Here is a 14,801-nt window from a genome sequence, read left to right as displayed (position 1 = left end):
AAAAAAAAAAAAACTGGAAAGAGGGAAGAGAAGAACGGAACAAACAACTTTTCAAATCTTGTACCAGGAAATGGTCGGTGACATCGGACATAGGCCCTATCAGAGTATCTAAACAAAAGGTGGGTGAAGAAATAGGAGGTAATTTAAAAATTCAATTTCAAATTCAATAAAACTCTGTGAAAATGTCTCTCACGGTCTTGGGCTACTATGACCCCTCCACTATGATTGAGGGGGAAATGTGTAGCTGAACAATCACCTGAGATGTGAATCAACGTGGATAACTTGATCTCCTTCACAATTCTCCTTTCTTTTCAAAAAAGGACTTTTCATCTGGAAGACTACAACCTCTGTTCCTAGTCCATACTTTAAATGCTATAGCATCTGTTTCCCCTTAATAGAAGGTGTACATTGCTTCCTTTACATCTTCAACACTAAAATCCTTCTCCCCTACTCTATGCATTTGATTTAGATGTTCCTAAAACCAAAATGAATAGAAACCCCAAAGGAGCACCCCTCAGTGTGACAGACACTTCAAACAGTTCAGCAGTCAGAGGCACAAGGTGGCAGCCGGGGCGTGTCAGGCAGCCTCTGGGATCCAGATGTGACAGCCCACACAGGGCTGCTCACAGAGGCATGACAAAGGCAGAGCGGCAAGTGCATCCCCTGCTTCTGTTTTAGTCGTGTTTCTCCTTTCTTCAAGTCTGCTAATAGCTCTTTATAAATGTGCAATCGATGTTAAGTGGGTACCTCGGCATATTAGATCAGGGAGGTGAAATGTCGGCGTCACTTAGCTGGGGGAGAGAGCAGACTGAGAAGCCAAAACCAGGAAGTGATCACCAAGAGGCATTCAAAGGATGGCTCTCGGAGAGCATGCCTAGCATGGGCTTCACGTCACTCCCTTCATTGTCAGGCAGACCCCCTGGACTCACCCGTAACTTGGATGTGGCAAAGTGGACTTGGCCTGGCTAACTTTTCTGCCTTCTGCTCGGACACAGTTCTGCTGCTGTACTCTTTTCTTCAAATGCATAAAGCTGACAGGTTGGAAGTAAAGTACCTGACTTCACTCCTGAGAATGCCTGTGCATTGAGATTTATAAACTGACAGTCCAAACAATCTGAGCCCCATGAAGCCTTGCATGTAAATCCAAACTCCACCCGGGACATTTTACGGACATGTGGCACTCCACGGCCTTATCCCCTTTACTAAGTGGTCAAAAAACCTTCCCAAAGATGCACACTCGGGTGACACCTTCTCCTCCTGCAGAGCCAGTTCGGATGGAAAGGATCACACAGGCCGTGGATAGGAATACATCATCTCTGCACTGCTTTTCTGAAAAAGTCATTATTCATGAAGTACTTTCTAAGAAAATAAGATTAATGAGACAACTCAGAAACTAGATGAAAAGGCAATAGCAAAAGCACCTTGTTTACTAAAGGCTAGGTATAATGATGTTAAGAATCCAAGAGACAAATGTTCTGGTGAGATAGCAAAGGCCTCAGACTCACACAAGATTCCCTGTGAAATTACCTACAGAAGATGAAAACGGGAGAAACTTGCAACAGCTCTAAAAGCTTGGGCTGCATCCTATCTAGAAACAGTTATCTGAGGAGAAAATATAATGAAAGCAGTAAAAAATGTTGCAGAAAAAAAAAAAAGAAAACTTACTCATCAGAGAGTAAACCCACAATAAAGTTGAAATAACTACATCCTCACCGTGGTAGGAGACATACAGACAAATTACACAGATACGAGATAAAATGTTCATATGTGATAAAAATTTCACTAAAATTCCATGGGGAAATGAAAGAATACTTAAAAAGTGGTGCTGTGGAAATTATTTAACTGAAAAAAAACTAAGTTAGATCATACTTCATACTATAAGCCACAACATTTATAAGAACTAAAAGTTAGGTCTTTAAAAGGGAAGCATAAAACAAAGATTTATACAGTTTATCTCAGTCAGACTGGTAAAAGTCTTTCTAAGTAAAAACAATGCAAGAGAAGAAATCACAATCTAAGTAGTAAAAACATTGTAAAATAAACCTAGAAGATAAGTGATCAACTTTGAAAATATGCCTGAAGAATATGACAAAAATTTACTATCTACCTGCGAGATGCTAGCTAGGGCTGACAAAAATCATTAATAAAACGAATATCCTAATACAAAATGGTTAGATAATAGTAAAAAAATTTTCAAACAAATACAAATGGGAAGGAAATAAAAAGGAGGAAAAAAGTTCATCCTCAATAACATGTTTAAAGTGCAAATCCAAATAAGACATTCTCTAATTATCATGTTAGGAGGTATATGAAGTCATCAAGTTGGCAAGAAATACGGTGAATACACACCTCCCTGTATAGGAGGTACAATTTTTTCTGGCAGGAGGGCAGCCAATATGGCAATATTATTCAAAGGTTGTAAATATGGTGGTCAAACTCTTTAGACTGATAATTTCATTTCTACAAGTTTATTCAAAGGAGATAATTAGAGATAAGCCTGGTTTTTAGGTCTGAAAACATTCTTCACTGCTTTTCATAAGCAGGGTACAAAACAGTATAAATTACACACCCACAAGTGCACAGAGAAGACTAAAAGAAAGTCCTCCTAAATTTTAAATAAATTATTCAACAATACGTTTTATTATCTTCACATTCTGGCTTTATTAATGACTTGCAGTTTGCCGTGTTTTGATTTCCTACAATGTGCATATACAGTAGACAATCTCATAATCAACTTCTTAACAACTCTCGACTCAAAGCGACTCTTTGGTGGGTACGCTACACCCACCATGGAGTAGTATGTCTACTACTTTGTTCCTAAACCTGTTCAGGCCAGTTGTATTTATTATGTATTTGTATATTTAAATATCATACGGACCAAGAAAATATGAGCACAAAAGGAAAGGGCTGCTGTTGGAACAAAAATTGAGAATATTTTGATGAATCACTAAAGAAGAAAATTGCTACCATGTTAGATGAGGGCCAGACAGCTGTCAATGAATGGGAAGAATTATTTTTTAATATAAAAGGAATCTATATTGATATTACTTCTCAAATATGTTTTAAGTTCACACTCGAAAGAATGCAAAACTATCAATTATAGACCCACAACATGGGAATGATGAAGGATGGAACGATGTAGAACTCCAATTAGACCCATATTCAGAGAAGTTTATTACAGACGTATATATTTTAGGTCAAAGTTTAAATGTGTATGTTTTAGGTTAAAATTTATGATCCTCAATTTTAACGGACTTTTTATGACTGACTATAAGTCTAATGAAACTAATTTTGACAAACCAATTTTAAGTCTGTGCATGTCAAATAAGAAGGCTTCCTCTGCATTCCTTTTACCATGTAGGAGCTAAAGTTTTTTTGAGCAGAAAGGTGGTAGGGTGTTGGGGTAAGGAGAAGGAAAGCGAGGAAAGGAAAGAAAGAGTGAAAACACTAGAAAAAGAGGCTATTTTTATTTCCAAGCGGCAAAATTCAAAGTCTGGGCAGAAAATTTTAGAATATTTCAAGGCTATAATGGCCTATTACACAGTTAAGGCAACAATGCAAATACCTTTCCCTGCCACAGAGGGTTTGATCAAAAGACAGACAAGTCACTTAATTCAAATTTTCTTGGACATATTGTTTCAAAAAAATAGTCTAATAAAGCACTACAAATTCCAAAAGAAAATAAAATAGCTAATAAACAATTTAGCAAATGTTCATTTAAGCTAGCTGATAAATGTCATTCTATAGCAGCAGAGTGAATGTATTGTTTTTTGATACAGTAGGCCTGACATTTTAAAGACATTTTTATTAAGGTGTCATTGACAGACAATAAAATATACGTATTCTAAGTATACAAATAAACGTTTATATATGCATATTCCTGTGAAACATGACCATCGAGATAATTAACATATTCATTACTCCCAAAAGTTTTCCTCTACCCTTTAGTAATCCCTCCCTCCCAACTCCCTGTCCTTGGAAAACCACTCTTCTGTATCCTGTCACACTATACATTAGTTTGCATTTTCTAGAATTTTCCATAAAAGGAATCATTTAGTATGTACTCTTCTTTTGTCCGGCTTTGTTCACTCAGCACAATTATTTTGAGAATCATCCATGTTGCTATATATGCCAATCGTTCATTTGTTTTTATTGCTGCATCATATTCCCTGAAATGGATATAGCACCGTTTATTGATCTCTTCACACGTGGATGGACATTTGGTTAGTTTCCCACTTGGGGCTATCATAAAGAAAGTTCTTAGTACCAGGCGCAAGTGTCTGCTGTCCTAACTGTGACATGTTTGGCTGGGACATATGATAGGTGCTATGTGATGGCGGGCAAATTGTTTACCTGATGAAAAAACAGTTAGATCATAATTGATACTATACACCACAATAAAATTTATAGGAATTGAGAGAGTTAGATTTTAAAAATAAAAGCGCAAGACACGGAAAGTTGAGGAAACGGCCCAACTGTTTTCCCAAAAGGTTGTACCATTTCACGTTCCTACCCGGAATGCGTGTGAGCTCCACTCGCTTCATGTCAGCTGGACGTATGTTTTGTAGGACACAGGATCCATTGTCTATGCAATACACACTATACACAGCTGTGAGGATAAATAAATTATACATGGTCACAGACTTAATGAGTGGCAGAGTCAGAATCTGAACTCAGAAATCTAAGCCCTGAGCTTTAGCTCTTAACTACTACCTGTATCCCTGCATCCCCTGCTATCATCTACACATTCTTGAATGCCGGTTATTTATCTTACAAGGCTATGAATGGTCCCTAATATTTCTTTTCAGTTCTACCCCAGAAACAACTGATTTCAAATCTTTAAGAAGAGATTGGGTAAGAAGCCCTGGAATATCATTTTGAGCTAAAGAGTCAGAACAAATGCTGAATTCTTACAATACCAACATTTCTACATAATATAAAATCAGCACAGCAATGACAGAGTGGATATTGATTAATTCAGCCCAGCAGATGTCACCTATTAAGCGCAAAGGTCGGTCCTAAGCAGTTAGAAGGTATTATTTCAAGGAACATGGCTTACTTTTCTGGTGCAAGGAAGAAAAAAATCTCATGAGCAGGCAGACTCATTACCCACTGTATCTCTGACTACTGCTGTGTCACGAAGTCCAATCCCATTATTAAAAGGCCTGACCATAAAGACCCAGGGCTAGAAGATAACCAGGTCAGCAATGTGTTGTATTTTAAGGACTTCCTGGCATTTGTAGCCGTCACTCTAATGGGTAAAAACAGAGGGTAATTGCGCAACCCCCTCTTTGTCTAAGGAGAGCCTAAGAGTCCAACAGGGACCAAGGACAGTGGCTGCATTAAGGAGAAAGCAAGGAAAACAGTACTTCCTAGCAGCAGCAGACCGTGACATCGACCACGTGATACAGAATATTGATTCATAATCAAAAAGAAGAAGAAAGGTTGGAAAAAATAATCAGCATCTCCCCCGTACTGACACAAGGAAAGGAGATAGCTCTATTAGTGAGATTAAGTCCAGGTAGAGGGGTCTTTGAGTGAAGGAGGATTGTTCCAATGACAAATCAGATTTTTAATACCTACTGAGCGCATAGCACACTGCTGGGGTTGGGAGTGGGTGGTGGTAGGGAGTTAGGCGGTAGCTAGATACAAACAAGAAGTAGGAAACAGAAGGAGGATCTCTACCCCAATTTGGAGTTTATCATCAAGTTGGCGAAAGGACCTATGCTCCAAAAAAGATATTGACAGGCACTGAGTGTGTCATGAACTATTCACCACCACCATCTTTGCTAACACTAAGTGCAGCCACTGTGTCAAGTCCTCCCAGAATGCTGCCTCATTTTTATTCTCTCCAGAATCATGTGAGGCAGGCATTGCACATCTCCATTTTACAGATTATTTAACAGATTGGGGAAAATTTCACTACTCGCATCTACCCATGTAGCTAGTAAGTGGTAGAGCTAGGAATCCAGTGCAGCCCTGCTTGACTCCAAAGCTGATGCTTAGCTACTAGGTTATAGAAACTCCCCAGAGCCTTCAGAAACTCCTTCAAGAATGATCCCTCTGGGGCTTCCCTGGTGGCACAGTGGTTAAGAATCCGCCTGCCAATGCAGGGGACACGGGTTCGAGGCCTGGTCTGGGAAGATCCCACATGACGCGGAACAACTAAGCCCGTGCGCCACAACTACTGAAGCCTGCACGCCTGGAGCCCGTGCTCCACAACAAGAGAAGCCACCGCAATGAGAAGCCCCAGCTCACCGCAGCTAGAGAAAGCCTGCACACAGCAACGAAGACCCAACGCAGCCAAAAATAAAAATATATAAGTAAATTTATTTAAAAAAAAAAAAAAAGAATGACCCCTCTGGTTAGTAAAGGCGTGGAAGGCTTCTTGTAGGAAGGAGAGAGATACGGCAGAGAGACTGAAGAAAAGGAGGCAAGAGCATTACAATGGACAGCCGCTTGGTGGGATGTGATCAAATACTCACAAACGTTCACCACTCACTTCATATGCCAGGCTCTGGTGACACAGTGATGAGTAATTCAGACCTGGCCCATGCCCTCCGGGGACTCAACATTTATTGAGGAAGGCATACAGCTCCCAGAGAGCGAGTCTACCAGGCAGGGACATACTCCTGAGGGTCTGGCACAATTGGTGGCCCCCACCACTCACACCTGATCTAAGAAAGAACAGTGGGTGCTCTGTTTACCAGATGGCATGGCGCTGCCATAAATCAATAGCATAAAGTCAGTTTTCAATTCCTGGGACTAACCAGCTTTGAAATTTTAATTTGTTCTTAAATTGGATGATACTTGCATTATTTCAAATTATGAGAAAACAAGGGGCTTTATAAATATTTTAATATCAGCCTATCTTTTTTTTATTGGCGTAGAGTAGATTTACAATGTTGTATTAGTTTCGGGTGTATAGCAAAGTGATTCAGTTATGCATACACATATATTCACCCTTTTTCAGATTCTTTTTTCATAGAGGTTATCACAGAATACTGAGTAGAGTTCCCAGTGATATACAGTAGGTCCTTGTTGGTTATCTATCTTAAATATAGTAGTGTGGGCATATTCATCCCACTTCTGATTTATCCCCCCACCAACCAAGTTTCCCTTTTGGTAACCATAAGTTTGTTTTCCATACCTGTAGGTCTGTTTCTGTTTTGTAAATAAGTTCATTTGTTTCTTTTCTTACTTTCTTTTAAATTAAATTCCACCTGAGTGATATCATACGATATTTATCTTTCTTTGTCTGACTTATTTCACTTACATGATAATCTCTAGATCCATCCATGTTGCAGCAAATGGCATTATTCCATTCAATATCAGCCTATCTTAAAGTGGCAGAATATACATGTGATCATAAGATGTGATCAAACCCCTCACCCTTTCCTTCCTGAAAAATTCAACCTTAAAGTCTTTAGGTGGGAAAGAACAAAGTAGATGCCAGTAATGGGTATGGGAGGAGGTGCCATGGTGGCCCAGAACAAAAAAAAAACTAGAAGGAACCCCATGGTGTCAAGTTGGAATTTAAAGCCCAAGTGTCAATTCACGGTTTTCAAGATAGATAGGTAGACAGACACAGACAGTTACACACACACAAAGATGTAGTAGTGGCAATGTGTGTGTGTGTGTGTGTGTGTGTGTGTGTGTGTGTATATATATATATATATATATATATAGACATACAGTCAATCCTCACATATCTACTGATTCCATATTTCTGAATTCACCTACTCACTAAAATTTGTTTGTAACCCAGAACTTAATACTTGTAGCATTTTCCTGGTTATTCCCAGACACCTGCAGAGTGACATACATTTTCCTAGCTGAGGTCCAAGAAGGGAATGCTCTGCCTTCTTGTTTCAGCTCTCACACTGTAAATGTGTCCTTATTGTGGTCTATTTAGTGCCATGTTTTTCGCATTTTTTGTGGCTGCTTGGTGATGTCACCGTTTAAAATGGCCCCAAGTGTAGTAAGTGCTGTTTAGTGTTCCTAAGTACAGGGATGCTGCAATGTGCCTTACGGGGAAAATGCATACATTAGATAAGCTTCATTCAGGCATGAGTTAATTGCTGTTGGCCAAGAGTTCAATGGTAATGAATCAACAATATATATTAAATATGTTGTCTTTAAATAGAAACACACAGAATACAAGGTTACATATTGATTAGTTAACAAAAATGTTGTGACTAGAGGCTGGCAAGAACCTAACTCTGTATTTACCCAAGGAGCAATGGTTCAGTATTTGTCACTTCTGTGTTCACTCCAGCTTAATACACACCACAATTACTGTGAATAACAAGAATCAAATGTTTTCCCCAGCTCTGCCCACTGAGAAGGCTTGGGATGAATGAAACCCCAATAGCAAACAGAACACTCAGTGCCCAGATCTTGGCTTCAAATCACCTTTCTCTAATAAAAGCTACCAGAGCTCCTTGGAGAAAAGGCTGGTTCTAGGGCTGGGGAAGGGGAAGTATGAGATAAACCTGGCACATCTTTTTGTGTCAGAAAGTAAAGAACTGTTCAAAGAATGATGATGTGTCAAAAGGACATAGGAACAAGTTTGGACGGGCTCCCACCGGCCACATCAAGAACAATGTGAACATGAAAATAATAGTTACAGATTATGGCTTGCTGAATAAAATATGAAAACATGAGTCCACACCAATACAAATAAATAAAATGAAAGTTTGATGAGAAATGGGATAGCTACATAGTTTTCAAGTATCTCCCTACAAAGTCGCTATTCATTAGAACAGAAAGAAAAACAAAACAACAACTAAAAAAAAAACTTTACAGAAGTGAAACCTGGCAGACACAACCTCAATCACGTGATGACGTGAACATCATCAGTAACGGGACAAAGCTAGATTGTGCACCACATGATAGGATGAAAAAAGAACAGCATTATTCCTGTGATATTCTTGCCCAAGAGGCAAAACTTCGATTTAATCATGAGGTAAGACACAAATCAAACTGAGAGATAAGCTACAAAGTAATCTTCCAAAGGGTCACAGTCACGGAAGTCCAAGAGAGACTCACGGAACATCGAAACTAAAGAAGACAAAAGACGTGGTAATCACAATAAATGATTCTGAATTTGGTCCTCTTGCTATAAAGAACATGAATGGGACATCTGGTGTAACTTGAATGGCGTCTGAGGATTAGATGGCAGTAATTTTGATGATTGCACTGTGGTTAGGATGTCCTTTTCTAGGAAATACCTGCTCAAATAAAAGTAATTGGGGGTGACCCTGCATTAGGTCAGCAACTTACAATCAAATGGTTCAGGGAACCATTCCTTGCGCTTTACTTTCAAACGTTTCTGTAAGTTTGTGACTGTTTCTAAAAAATTACGAAGTATATTTATTTATTTATTTATTTTTTGCAGTACACGGGCCTCTCACTGTTGTGGCCTCTCCTGTTGCGGAGCACAGGCTCCGGACGCGCAGGCTCAGCGGCCATGGCTCACGGGCCCAGCCGCTCCGCAGCATGTGGGATCTTCCCGGACCGGGGCACGAACCCGTGTCCCCTGCATCGGCAGGCGGACTCTCAACCACTGTGCCACTAGGGAAGCCCCAAAGTATTTTTTTTTAAAGGGTGCATACCAAAGCAGTAAGCTTGAAAAGGAAGGAAGCACAGAAGGAGCATTCCTCTCTACTAACTCTCCCTCCACCTCTAAAGCAAAGAAAACCCCCCACTGCAAGCCCACAAACCCTCCAGGCTCCTTCCTGCACTGCCTCTGTCCTCCCCTGCCAGCCACAGTTCCTTCAAGGGTTCTCTACACTGACAGACCTCTAATCCCTCATCTTCTTCTTCCTCATCTGGCTTCTGCCCAGCACTCCACTGGAACCTGTTCTGGCCAAGGTTCTTCACGTCTCTTCCCTGCTGATAACATAGGCCTTCCCTTTCCAGTCTGCCGATCTGCACAGCGCCGGACACCAGTGGATACCCTAGCGGACTCCCCCATCTCTGACCTCCTCCTTCTCCGACTCCTCTGGAGGCTCTCTTTCTTCCTTAAACCTCTTGGCCCTTGAGTTCTCTCCTAGTCTCTGTTCTCCTCCCTCCTCTTCCTCCACACCCTCGCCTGGTGGATCTCAACTGCCCTCAGGACTTGCATTCACCAGATCTGCAGAGAGAGAGGCCAGGCCTCCCTCCTCATCCATGACTACACCACATTTCCCCACGATCTTTCAGATGCATATTGAATTCGTGTTACTACCAAAAAAAAATCACCCCTCCCCTGCCACACCCCCCAAACCTGCTCGCCTTTCTGTGTTCCTGATCTCAGTGGTACCAACAACCATCCACTGTCAAAGTCGGAAATGAAAGAATCACCCTTGACAGGACCCTCTCCTGTGCTCTCATATCCAGTCACCTGACAACTGACCAGTTCAGCTCCTAAGTATCTCTCAAGTCTGTCCTCTTCTCCTACCCTAGGATACCATCATCTCCTGCCCAAATCACTGCAAAAGCGCCCTAACTGGGCTCCCCACTTCTATTCTTACTGCTCCTGAACACACACTCCACGTCCTAAAGATCCCACTCAGCTTAAACCCCTTAATGGACTCCCCCTGTTTTTAGGAAGAGTCTAAGCCTCTTACTAGACATTAAGGATCTACCTGTCATCTCTATCTTAAATCCTCTGCACCAGTTATATTACATTTTCCATTTTCACCCTGCTGACAGTACTGCTCCCAACATCCAGCAGAATGCCTAGCACTTTGTAGATGGTCAACGAATGTTTACTGAATGAATGAATGAATGAGTCATTTAGATAGGGGGAGGGTAGACCAACTTACTATCTAACACAAACTCACATCTTCAGATACACAAAAGTATTAGGCATGGGACTAAAACCCTCGGCAAAAGCTTAAAAATGTCAGAGAGGATCTGCACAAAGTAATGAGCAGCTCAAGGTCAAGGTCCTTAAGGTTAGATATTAAAGTGGAAGAAAGGAAACACACTTGCTCATAGTCAAGTACAAAGTGGTTCCCTCTATCACTGCCACACTATAACTTGATGCCGCTGTATCTAACGTGTGGGGCACACTGCCTGTGTTATGCTGAGAGTAAACTCAAAAACCGTGGGGCAGTGGGCCTGCCCAGGGACAGACAGACACAGATACACACCACACACACACCACACACAAAAGCAAGGGCCGGGGGAGTCAAGTCTGCTCCATATAGGGGTCAAATAAACCCTAAGAAATAAAGACCAAATGACAACCAAAAACCAAATGAGGAACATCTATAGAAACTCACGTGACACACAGTGGTGTGGAACGATCTTTCATTTATTATTCCTTTTATTTCCCCTAAAACTCTACTAAGATATGGCCATTCTGGAGGCTTTGCTAAAATAGAGACTAATATGGTCCCAACTAGGATCCCCCACTTGAATTTAGGTACTGCTGGGAGTCAAAGGAGAAGTGGAGTCAAGAGAAAGAAAACAAAGGCAACCGAATTATGGCCAGTTTAGCTGAAAACCATCACTGAAATGGAACCAGTAATCTAATTAAGAAGGAGGGGGGCTGCGGGCAGGCCGCCGCCAGCCTCTCCAGCCTTGGAAGGAGCTCTTGATGTCTGGATGACATATAAAAAGGCACTGTGACTTCCAGTGACCCCAGGACGGCTCTGGTGCCTATTAAGCATTCATGGAGATCTTTCCCAGAGAGGAAAGACAGTCTAAGAGGAATCCAAGGGCACTTGAAAGGCAGGAGAAGGCCCACAAGCACAAACAGGAAGCAACATCCATGGTACCCAGGATCACAGGACAGGTGAGACAATTACTGCTGTGAAGAGATACAAGTAGCTTAACCAGAGGGACAGTTCATCAGGAGAGAGAGCTGAGGACCCTCCAGTCACTGCTGGTGACAGTGATGCCACCACACCAACAGCCACAGCCCACCACAGAATGCTGGCTGTGGGACAGACCTATGCTGAACGGTATCTATCTGTTCAAACACTACGAGGAGGGTACTATTAACTCCATTCTACACAGCAGAAGAAATAGGTCCAGAAAGGTCAATCCCCACCCCCCATCTGTAAATCTAGTAAGTGGTGGAAATAGGACTTGGACCCGTATCTGCCCAACTTCAAAATCAGTAACCTTCTTTTTCAAGTACCATTTCTAGTTACTCACTTATGAATGACTGTTCCTATCCAGAAGGAAAAAGAGAGTGTCCACTTAAAAACACTCACAGAAGAATCTGGTAGTGAGGAAGCTAGCCGGCAGAACCATGGCGAACAAACCCTGTATCACTGACCTTATCGTATTCAGGTTAGAGCAACAAATGCTTACCTAATGGATGCCCAGGACAATACCTTAACCCACCGTCCTTCATAAGGAAAATGAAATACTGTCCTCTAGGCCTGGACTCCACCATCACTGGGCTTTTCACCGTGGAACCACAGGTGTTCCTTTCCTAGTATTACTCAAAATAATTCCAACCTAAAAAAAAATCTTGATGAAATGGCAAATGTTGCCTCTCTCAGTCATCAGCAACACTACTTATACTACTAATAATACTAATAACTAGAAACACTGGTGTAACACTAGTGACACCGGTTACTATTACCACTATACAAGCCTATGTAAACGTACCGCACGTATGCAAGGAAGGGAAATTCTGATATTCTGTTCTTTGAACACCTAATTGTGGTAGCACATGCATGTGAAGAGGCATTTCCTGCAGTTGGAAACCGTGGCAAATACAGCTATTGGCTCACTTTGTAGTATGGAAAGGCTGCAAAGCCGAACATTACATAATATCCAGGCTCTTTCGCCGCTATGGTGCCCAACGTCCCATAGACTCTGTCAATCAGACGGGCTCACGGGGGACTTTCCTTTGGAACTGAGTCGTGGGGAAAAGAGGCGGAGTGCGTGGGCATCCCCAGAGGCCATTTCTTTTCACAGGAGGCGTAGAGCAGGAGCTAGCTGCTCATTTGAGTACTTAACTGCTCAGCCAGTACTTACTGTGTCCCTCATTCAAGACCTTCCCACAGCAGCAGCCAGGGCAGCTTTCCAGATTCCGGCAGGAGATAATGATTCTGAAGGTGGGGTGGGGTGTATCCTGGAGGCTTAGCCTACAGCTGATTCCTCCAAACATTCCAAGGATTCTGGAAACACTCAGCTCCTGGATTAAACCTACTTCGGCTTTAACTTCCTAGAGTCGATTCTGTGTGTAATACAGGAGATGTGAGCAACGACAAGAAGCTCATCACTTCTACTACTTTATTAAATTCGTAAAATATTAAGTATAAAACACTTAGCCACAAGGGATAAAGAAACAAACTCAATTTACTTTCATTATATTTTGATATAATATCACTTGGGCCCGGGTAATTCTTACACACCACAGTATCACACCATTCTATAAACCTAAACCTACACTGTAATTCACCTCATTCATAAACATGAGATAACTTGACCTACTTTCTAATATATTCAGCTCCTTCTTGTCTGCTTTAACCTGCAGTGACCTTTTAAAAGTTGCTCTGATAATTTCCATTATATGAAAATGCATTTTTCATTTATGTCATCTTTGATTTTCCTCCCACAAACAAAATACTGTTTTCTCAATGGTCAGCCTACAAATGTCATAGGAAAGAAGATGTACAAGACAGCTGTTACAAAAGGTTCACTGCTGAACTGGGCTCAATGTTCGGTTTCTTGATGGGGGGATGAGGGTGGGAGGAGGAAGAAGAGGCAAAGAATGAGGCAATTTTGCCCAAGTCCACATAATACGGGATGATGGGTTTGGCGCTCTCTTTGTATATAACCTGTGACAAATTACAGAGCACAGCTTTTAAAAGTAACTATAATTTCATATCAAATAATATAATGCTTCCCAAATAATATAATGCATCCACACATCCCAGTAATTCTCCAATCTCAAGTTACACTTCTACTCTCGTAGCTACCTTCCAACTACATCCACACTTGACCATCAACGGCCTCCCGGACCTGAGTTCCTTCCCTCTGACCAAGCCCTCTTTAAGTCCACTGTTGATAATCCTTTCGAGCAGGTCCTACTGTGTTTGAGAACTTCCTATGGCTCCCAAATGCCCAGAGCAAAGGTTTGCAAACTATGGCCCACAAAGAATGGCTTTTACATTTTTAAATGGTTGAAAAAAATTAAAAAATGAAAAATGAATTATACTTCACGACACATGAAAATTGTGAAACTCAAATTTCAGTGTCCATAAATCTACTTTTATTGGAACACTCATTTATTTATGAATTGTCTATGGCTGCTTTTTGCACTCCACCAGCAGAGTTGAGTAGTTCCAACAGAGATGGTAGCCTAAAATATTTACAGCCTAGTCCTTTACGATAAATGATTGCCAACTCCTAACCTGGGGTGTAGAAGCCATAGCTCTTGGCCTGACAATGCAGGTCATGGAAGCCTGGATTTAACCAACCTTCCTAAGCCTTTTTTTCTTTTATTTGAAGACATATAAATGAAGACTTTTTTTTTAAAATTTTTGGCCATGCTGCATGGCCTGTGGGATCTTAGTTCCCCCACCGGGGATTGAACCCGGATCAGGGCGGTGAAAGTGCCGAGTCCTGACCACTGAACCATCAGGGAATCCCCCCACAATAGCTTTTATTTAATTTATTTATTTATTTTGTTTGATGTGGACCATTTTTTAAAGTCTTTATTGAATTTGTTACAATATTGCTTTTGTTTTATGTTTTGGGTTTTTTGGCCATGAGGCATGTGGGATCTTAGCTCCCCCTGCGGATCAAACCCGCACCCCCTGCATTGGAAGGTGAAGTCTTAACCA

General features: G+C 41.3%; 1 protein-coding gene across 4 annotated transcripts in view; it reads right to left on the bottom strand.

The window, feature by feature from the left end:
• The window catches only part of TLN2 (talin 2), a 443,808-nt gene that overhangs the window by 234,468 nt on the left and 194,539 nt on the right, over positions 1-14,801 (bottom strand). The window contains exon 4 of one of the 4 annotated variants that reach the window (XM_029237652.1): positions 4,514-4,609. The exons of the other annotated variants lie outside the window; for them this stretch is intronic. The gene's annotated coding sequence lies outside the window, so the exon portion shown is untranslated. The remainder of the gene's footprint in view (positions 1-4,513; positions 4,610-14,801) is intronic. 4 annotated transcript variants of the gene reach the window in all.

This window comes from Monodon monoceros, unplaced genomic scaffold, assembly GCF_005190385.1.
Source record: "Monodon monoceros isolate NGI ecotype Baffin Bay Population unplaced genomic scaffold, NGI_Narwhal_1 Super_Scaffold_21, whole genome shotgun sequence".
NCBI lineage: Eukaryota > Metazoa > Chordata > Mammalia > Artiodactyla > Monodontidae > Monodon > Monodon monoceros.
This window is presented reverse-complemented; position numbering and strand designations above follow the sequence as displayed.